General features: G+C 44.3%; 1 long non-coding RNA gene across 1 annotated transcript; it reads left to right on the top strand.

Annotated features, from left to right (window-relative positions):
* The first annotated feature begins 660 nt into the window (after positions 1 to 660).
* Positions 661 to 5,637, top strand: LOC104544108. The gene is made up of 4 exons (XR_728164.1): positions 661 to 758; positions 3,905 to 3,983; positions 4,926 to 4,931; positions 4,965 to 5,637. It is a non-coding gene; the product is annotated as an uncharacterized LOC104544108 (long non-coding RNA).
* Positions 5,638 to 9,083: the final 3,446 nt, after the last annotated feature.

Genomic DNA, 9,083 nt, shown 5'->3' with positions numbered 1-9,083 from the left:
TATCTTAAACCTGTGGTGCAGCTCACGGACCCTCAAAATCCACTGCTAGATTATAACTGGTAGCCCTTGTCCCAATCCATCCCCCTCAGCCCCCTGCACTAACACCTGTCAATTAAATGCAGTTCTTTTATTTAATTGACACGGGCACGTAGACGTTGTTAATTTTGTCTAGTAGTTTGAATTACACGTTGATCCTTGGTGGATTTTGATTGGACTATGAGTTCCAGTGTTTAGAAACTATCTTGTGTTAAATAAAGACTGTATCTTACTGTAGCCACATAGACATATACTTTCCTTCAACAAGGCTAATTTTTGATTGCAGTAAATATTTGGGTTGCGTTTTTAAAAGACAAAAATTTGTAAATGTAAGCGCATTTAAGAATTCTGTTGATTTTTGTATTGAAAAGTTAAGCTTGTTTGTGTCAGTTTTCTCGATTTGATGGTAACAAGCGTTTTCCCCTTTTTTTCTCTCTCATTTCCCTCCCGTCTCTCCTGGAATGTTGTCCCGCTTTGCACTGTGGTTGCATGTCACGCGCTGGCAATGATGTCTCGGGCTTTTTGCTGTGGTAAATACCATGCTCAATGGCCCCGCCACGTGTTGCTCTGGTTCCCATCCTGCTCCACTCTTCTGTGTGTTTGCTTATGTGATTTTCCTTCCGAAAGTTCCCATGGTGCACGGTGCTACGCCAGCCACTGTGTCTGCAGCAACAACATCTGCCACAAGTGTTCCCTTCGCTGCAACAGCCACAGCCAACCAGGTTTGCTAATTTACAGCTTTGTTCCTTACAGACAACTTGAGATCGGTGCTTTAATGAGCATGGGGGTTTTGATTTTTCCTCTTGTTGGCCTACACATTCTCTCTAAGACCTGCAGCACAGCTTAATAAGCTTTTAGCCGTGCTCAGAGGTGCTACAGTTCCATTTCTGATGCTAAAAATAATTGACAATAGTGTTTCTGACTCAGTCTTAACATTTACGGGCTGTGCTGCTTATTTCTGCTCTCAGAGATGTAAAGAGAAAGGGATAATACATGGCACCCATTATTTATTTCTATTTCTGTGAAGCCGACAGTTCCCCTTAGTGCAGGGCTCCAGGGAGAGGCAGTAAAGCCTTGGTGCGGGGGGGTGGACTGGGGATTGCAGTTTGAACAGTCAGGATTTTGAGCAGTCTGAACATGTCCTGACTCTCCTCTTCCCAGAGCAAAACAAAAACGTTGGAGCAGGGGCCACAAAAACTTCTTTTAAGCCTTTGTTTCAGCTTGCAATTTGTCTGGGAAAAGGCTGATGGCTCCTTGCAGCAGGCAAGCTTCGGGTAGGAGACGTCCATTAGGATCTGGTTTTATTTCTAAATAGCTACCCCGATTGCTACCGTGTTTGGATGTATTTCAGGAAAAAAAACGAATGATGCTTTACTAAGTGAGTGATGAAAAGTCCTCACAGAAAAGCCAGAAACAATGCTGTGAGGACCAGCGCCAGTGGCCAGACAAGCTCAGCCCCACACATCCTGGCGGGAGCCGCACCTGAGAGCAGGACCAAGCCTGGTGTTTTTGTCTCGCTGGGGTGTCCAAAATGCAGAGTTCTGTGGTGCATCTGGCTGCAAGTGCAACAGTAAAAACTTGCAAAAGACCCTCTTCTTTCTCTTGCAAAAGCAAGTTCTTTTTTGAGGTTTCCTAGGAAGTTAGAACTGCATTATGTCATGAAACCACCGGTTCTGGTCTAGGATGCAAGTATTGCACTCAACTCAGTGGGAATCACACATGGACCTTTTAGGAAAGGGGGCTGAACATTGTCTGCAGCCTTTTGCAGGTGCAGTTCTGTATGTGCAATTAATTCTGAGAATAAATGTCAGCTTTTAAGCACACCCAGCTCCCTCAGTCACTAGAGCTGACTCCAACAACGGCAGGATCCTGTGGGGAAGCCATCAGGTCGGCAGCTGCAGTGATGGTACCAGTGGTGCCTGTGCCCTGTGCCAGGATCGGTGCCACCATGGGGAGGCTGAGCTGGAACCCCTGGCCTCACCACTGCCTGGGTGCGGGTGCTGCAGGCCCCGCAGGTTAACTCCAGTCCTTGGCTTCGAGCCTGTGCATCTCTGCTGAGCACCGCGGTTCTGTGCTGCGCCCAGCTGTACGATCTGCGTTAACCTGTCTGCTTACTACTGCTCAAAAACACTATTCCCAAAATTACACTGTCGCGGTGATGCGTAGGCATGCGCATCCCCAGTGTCAGAAGTGGACTGGATAATTTACAGTTCCAGAAAGCAGTCAGGTCAGTCTGCTTAGCAGGTGGCACCTTCTGCTAATGACAGTGTCACTCACAGATTTAGCCTAGCGTAAGGGTTACCGTGTATTTTGGAAAGCCAGTTTATAGGTAGGACTGCCTGTGCATACGTGTCACCTAAGCAAGCAACCACCTGTATGCCCCAAGTATCTTACTAGTGGAATTTATTGCACCATGAAGTTAAATGTCTCTATATCCTCCATAAGTCCCGGGTGTTGTGAGAACGAGCCAAACCATAGAAAAACATCATTATTTTTAAAATCATCTTTGTCTAAATAGCCATGCACTTTCCCAAATAGATTATAGGCAGCTTTCTGTTGTAGAATCTGATCATTTCATGCATATCCTCCCTGGAGCCTCATAACACACTTAGGAAGTACTGCAGCCAAACTTCAATATATACATATATAACAAATATATGTATATACTACGTGAGCAGTGCTGAAATTATTTAATGGCACATGATGCGATGTGCATGCATGCCAAGTCTGGCAATCTGGCCCTTCGCCTCCGTGGAGCGGTGCTGGAGGTCCCTGGGGTGTGCCGCCAGCCCTGGCCCTGACGTGGGTGCAGCACCCGTCCTGCGGCCGCGCAGAGCAATGGTACGAGACGCTGCTTGTGCTCGACACGCGTTTCTGTATGATGGCGATGTTGGAGTGGTGTGATGTGGCCAGGGGAGGAGAGGGCATGAGAGGTGCAAAAAGAGACCTGTCAGCAATTTAGTTAGGAAGAAACCTCCCCATTCCCGTTCTCTTGTGGGTTAACAGGGCAGCCTTAGCAACCCTCAGCAAAAAAGAGCCTTTTCAAGCACAACAGCCGTTTGTGGTCATAAAAATGCAGCTTGTGGTGTGCCCCAGCATGTTTCCCTGTACCTGGGTGCCTCTGTTTGCTCCCTCCTGACTTCTGGGCTCCTCCAGTGCCCATGAGGTCCCTTTTGGCTCACTCCTGTGGACTTCAGCCTGTCTCTGGCTGGGACCCAGCAATGGGATGCAGAGAACAAGTTTGCTATTTGTCCTGGTGCTCATCTGCTCTGGTTTTAATCCTTTTTTTAAATGGGAAACTGAGTTGATGGAGCACTTCAAGAGAGCCACATGCTGACCTCTGTTCACACGGATGAGCATTTTGTTTCACTGCTTTGGGCAGCCTCAGCTTTTCAGTGGATCCACCACAATGCCCACAGTGGCTGTGGAAGCCAAGCTCAGGGCATCTTCAGTTTGGCATTCAAAAAACTAAGGCAGTGAAAGCAGTGAACACAAAATCAGACTGGAACAAGGCCACTGTAGAATTTGTCGTTTAAAATTATGCACTGAAAGCACAGAAATTTGTGTAGGCCAACAAAAAGGGCTATTTTCAATTACTGCACTGCATGACTTTTGTAGATTTTAACTTCTCTCATTTCCTAAACAACCAATAATACTTATTTATATTTGTCAAGTAGTACTTAACGCAGTGTTTTCCAGTCTTAAGTTGCTATTGTAGCACTTCAGTTGACTTTAACTTATAGTTACCACAAAATCCACAACTCACAGCCGATCCCCACATTTGCAAACTGATGTTCTGTAGCGAGATGCTGTGTCTCCGGTTGGCTCATTGCACGCGTTATTCATTGTTCACATTTTTTACCTATAGATACCCATAATATCTGCCGAACATCTGACTAGCCACAAGTATGTTACACAGATGTAGAGATTCGGTCATCAAACAGTAAGTTCCCAATGTGTTGTTGCTTGCATTTTCCTTACCTTTATGTGTGCATAATTTGTCCTTTTCGGAGACGGAATGTTGTTAGTTTGTAAGAAAACTGGTGAGGTGTGGGGAAGGGCTCTGAACTCACTGGATGCCATTGATCTCTGAGAGGAGCTCCCATAGTTAGCAGTGACCACGATAGCTCAGATGTGGGATCAGCTTGTACGTACCCGTATCGCTAAATCAGAGTTGAAAATTTACGTGTTTTTTTTAGCAGGGATGTGGGCCAGGTGTAGGGGGCAGCAGTGATGTTAAGCTGTCCTTAGAAAGAGGTTTTAGATCTCCAGATTTGAGAAGCCACCGTCTGTGGGAGCAGGCGTTACGAGCCCTATTTCCCTGGCATGGGGGTAGGCAAGGAGGGGCCCCGCAGCACAGGCACCTGCACGGCGTTGGGTGAGTGGTGACTGCAGACAGGGACAGCTTTGTGTGCTGCAGCCTTCACCCCACAGGGTTTGAAATGTAGGCTTGTGTGCCTGAGCTTGAGAGAGCGATTTTCCCTGTATCGTCCTGTAATTAAACTGCAGTTTCTAGGCTGTCACTAAATTGCCTGTTGTCACTAAGGCCACCCACAGCACATCCCCTCCCCTAGGACAGCTCGGCATTTGTGTTACCCTCCTCTCTCGTGCACTCCTTTCTGCTGTGTTTTTACTGAATGCCGTTATTACTTGGGATGAGGATTAACTGATTTGCCACAGTGGGTTTACAATAATAGTTATTCCTTTCAGCTGAGCGTGAACCTTATTCAAACCGCTTATGTGACTCCTGTGGGATGCCTCTCATCTGCAGCCGAAACTCACTGCCAGGCTTCCCTGCGGGCAGCTGCGACTGGGGCATCCCCGTTTTGGAGGAGGCGCAGGGTCCCTGCTGCAGCGGTGAAGCGCGGTGCGATGTGGTGCTCCCAGAGTCACTGGTGTCTTCTGCTCTTCCCCTGCAGCCCCCAGAGAGGAGAAGAGGACAGTGTGCTCGGTGGGAGGGGACACGCGCATTCGCCATGATGTAAATACAGCCAGCAGCACCCGGAGCCGCCCTCAGCAGTACCACATCCACACATTGCATGTTAGCGAGACAAAACGAGACCTTGGAAATCCACTGCACACTGTTGCCTATATACTTTGTACATTGAATTGGTATTTGTGCTGAGGTGATCTTATTGTCTAAAAGCTACAGCGTCGTCTGTCTTTTCTAGCACAGAAGTGTGCATACGGATTTGAGTGTGTGTACGGAGTCTGTTTCCTACATAATCACGTACGTCGCCTCGAAAAGACAGACGATGGTGTAACCAGAAATCTATTATGTATTGGTACGTCTATAGACCAAGATATAATTTTTTTAAAGTAAGTTTATTTCTTTCAAGGTTTACAAATAACAAAGGTGCACCTTGTATTTAAAATTGCCATTATAGACGAGAGCGTGCATGCACAGTAATTTTTGTTTAAGAGTAATATTTTTAATGTAATAGATTGTAAGAGGTGGTAAGAGAGGTATCTGACAGAGATGAATGTGCCAAGCAAAACCACAACTGTGTCTATTTTAAAGCACATCAACGGCTTTAAGTACCACGTTGTTAAGGATTCTCATGAAGTGCCATAGACTGTCCATGCGATTCGAGTATTACTTCTGCAGTGTTATTTTCAGAACCACATTTTCACTTGCTTTGCGAGTACCAACCATTCGAAGGGCACCGTTCTGTTTCAAACCAAAGCTGTCTCAGAAATGGCCAGCGGCTCCCAGCAGCGCCCGCAGACAGCGCGAGGACACGCGGCTGTATAAATTAACCCGTACCGGACATAGAGAGAAACTCTTTTAAGGCAGTGTAGTGTCATATTTATGCGTATTTTACTGTATAGCATGATATACGAAAGGGAAAAGCCATTTCTGAGATGCAGTAACACACGTTTGAGGAACTTCTTTTGCTCCTATTTCTAGCCTCTGTCACGAGTCAAAAGGACTATAAACGCTTTGCGGAGATGGGTTTCACTTTTGCTCCATCGCAGTCACGCTCTAGAGGTGACTCTAAACAAAGACGAACGAAGCACTGACATCCAATGCATGACAAACCAAAATACCAGAAAGATTAGCGTAGAAATCGGGTGGGTTAAATACTCGGGTGAGTTTTATATGTGACTTTTTGTGTTCAGATTAACTGCTTATAGCCTTAGAAAGCCTTTACAAAATAAAAACAAAACAGATAGATGTGCATTCAAGTTTTAAGGCCGGATCCACCCCAAGGAGCTCCTGTTTGCGGTGTGGACGTTGCAGCTGTACAGGATATTTCTGCTCAGCAGAGGCCGAGGGCGGGGAGGCGCGAGCTCGGCCGCAGAGCTTGCTGTGCTCCCCTGTTTGCTGCCGGTTTTTATGCTTGGGAGACGCTTTATCGTGTGGGAATGACGTGTGGGTTTTACTGATTGTACTGTACATCTATTAAAGCCTTAGATTATTACATTACGGGTTAAAACCCATACCAATGTAATTTCAATCGTGTTAAGAAAGTATAGGTGACTTCACATGTTATCGTAGTTACTTAACATTAGAGACTATTACTTATTTCTTTCTTGTTAAAAGTGTAGATTTTCTTTCTTGCATTTATTAGGTCGTTTTCATTTTTATTACCAGTTGAATACCATTTCAGTTTATAGAATTTTGTTTTATTAGAGTTTACTGATGACTTTTTCAAAATACAAAAAAAGTAGTTTTCTTCATAACATACTCAGTTTTGAATTTACATGTAGTGTCATATGAGTATTCGTATTATTGTTAACTAAATGATTTCTATTTTACTGATTTAATATTACAATGTAAGAATGTCAGTCATTGTTAGTTCTTGTCTAGTTTTCATTAAAAGAACAAAGATCTTTTATATGGATATCTTATAATTATATAATCATTGCTAAGTAAGAAGTTAAGTTGTTGCTATCGCAACAATCCTGGCAGACAATTGAGTAATATTTTGATGATTTATTTTGTTTGTAATTAGTTATTATGAGAAAATCTAGTTCCTAGATATTAGAATAAAATTTATTTTCTACTGTATCCATTTCAAATGTTAAAATATTGTTTAAATATTTTTTGAAATCCCTGAATATCAGGCCTTGTTATAAATAAGCTGCATAATCAATAGATCAAGGGACGTTTTGTTGATAATCCAAATACTCAAAGTTTACGTGACAAGATTATAGCGTGTGTGTGCAAACTCGTGAGGGTTGATTATGCTGCAGTTTAGCATGTGGGAACGTAGAGAGAGAAGGTTGACTTTTTGCACTTCTGTATATAGTCAAAAAAGAGAGAAACCTGTATAATAGTAAGATCTTATTTTGAATAAAAATGTCTATAATTACAAGGAGTTTTGTTAAGGCTAATAAAATGACAGGCTGAACAAAATTGCTTGCAAAAGTGGCACAGAGTTAGCACTCCATACCCCTTCCAAAAGTTGCTTTGCTTTCTGTGGACAGCTTGTAGTTTGCCAGGATTTTTTCAGCTGGAACGATCTGCCATCCTTCCGAGATCTCATGACTGACAAAAGCTCCACTGGTTCAAATCTGCCTGAAAATCATTAATGAAAAAAAAAGAAAAAAAAAGGAAAAAAAAAAGAAAAGAAAAAGCAGGTACTTCAAACCATCAAGGTGAAATCATGGATCAAATATTCCGTACATTATTCAAAAACTACTGCATGTTTAAAGTATCAAAGAATATATTAAAGATATATGCTATTCAAACCAGTTTCTGACAACTTCAGTGGTTTATTGTTCACAAAAACAAAAGATTCTTCAAAACAAATACTGACTTTCACGAAAGAGTTAACTCATGAACAGGCAAACCCAACAGCACACCGTAGCCGTAGTTGTTATGTGGTTATTTTTTATTGCTGTAGTGGTCCTGTTCTTTTAGCAGGTGAAAAAAGCCAACAAACCCTGGGAAATTTTACCAATGTAATGGAAAACATTCAAGAAACCTTGTCATTATTTGCCAAAGCTGGAGAGCGAAGGCGCCGGGGCCGCTCCTGCCTGCGCTCTCCAGTGCTCGCAGTCGGTAATTAACGACGTTGCACTTATTAGCAACCCCGCACCTTTCATCTGCTGAAAGGACAGATGTGCTGGTTTCGCTCTTCTGGAATCACAGACCTCCTTTTTGCTCGTAGTTGCTCCGAATTATGTACTCTGTCCTGGGCTGCAATTTGGTTTTGTGCTTATTTTATTATTACTGCTATAGTTGACCTTGCTGTATGGACAAAATAAAGTGAAATTGCCCTAGTAAAAACTCTCGTTCTTAATTATGTTTTTCTGTATCAGGTCAAAAACCGCACCGCTTTCCTTTCTGCAATGCGTTTCATTTTATCCGCAGGGATGGAATTTTGTGGAAAAAACCCTGTCTGTTGGGGTTTTTTTCTTCAGCAATGCATGGTGTGTGAAACACGGGAAATTTATTAAGAACGCTAAGTATAGGTGATACTGTTGTTAAATCCACGGGCACGGGGGTACCACAGATCAGACTGAGCCGTTGTTCTCTTGTGGCAACGCCTCGGAGGTGCAGGGAAAGGCCCCCTCCCCACCCGCCCCCGTAGCACCCCAGAGCAGGGGCTGGCGGCCCAGGGACCCGTTTGCCCCCTTTCATTGATGCGTCTCCCCCAGATCGCTCCGATAATCAGAATTACTGACCCAAAATGCCAGGCTTCATTTGGAAAAGCAGCAGATGAGAACATTTGGCTTCCGGGAGGGTTTCGGGGCTCCCCCATGTTCAGAGCCGGGTTCGTTTTACTGCATTTCAAAGCCGGGTTTATTTACTGCATTTCTCTGCCTGGCACATCCAAGCACCTCATCCCTTCAGCTGAGCACCCAGCTCATGTGCCCTGTGGCACCGGTACTTGTGATGACACCAGCGCTCTATCATTGCACTTAAGCTGCTAAGGGGGAAAAAAATGTGTCAAGCACCACAAATGTTGTAAATTGGCAAAATAACAGGACTTTATTTTCTAAACAACGGAGAAGGCCAGGAAGGCTCCTGTGGTTTATCAGCGCCGACGGTTCGTGCTGCCACACGGAAATGCAGCCGCTGGGATGCTGCGGGG

This window comes from Mesitornis unicolor, unplaced genomic scaffold (assembly GCF_000695765.1).
Source record: "Mesitornis unicolor isolate BGI_N332 unplaced genomic scaffold, ASM69576v1 scaffold34907, whole genome shotgun sequence".
NCBI classification, from domain to species: domain Eukaryota; kingdom Metazoa; phylum Chordata; class Aves; order Mesitornithiformes; family Mesitornithidae; genus Mesitornis; species Mesitornis unicolor.
The sequence above is the reverse complement of the archived record's forward strand: the minus strand, read 5'-3'. Positions and strand labels throughout refer to the sequence as shown.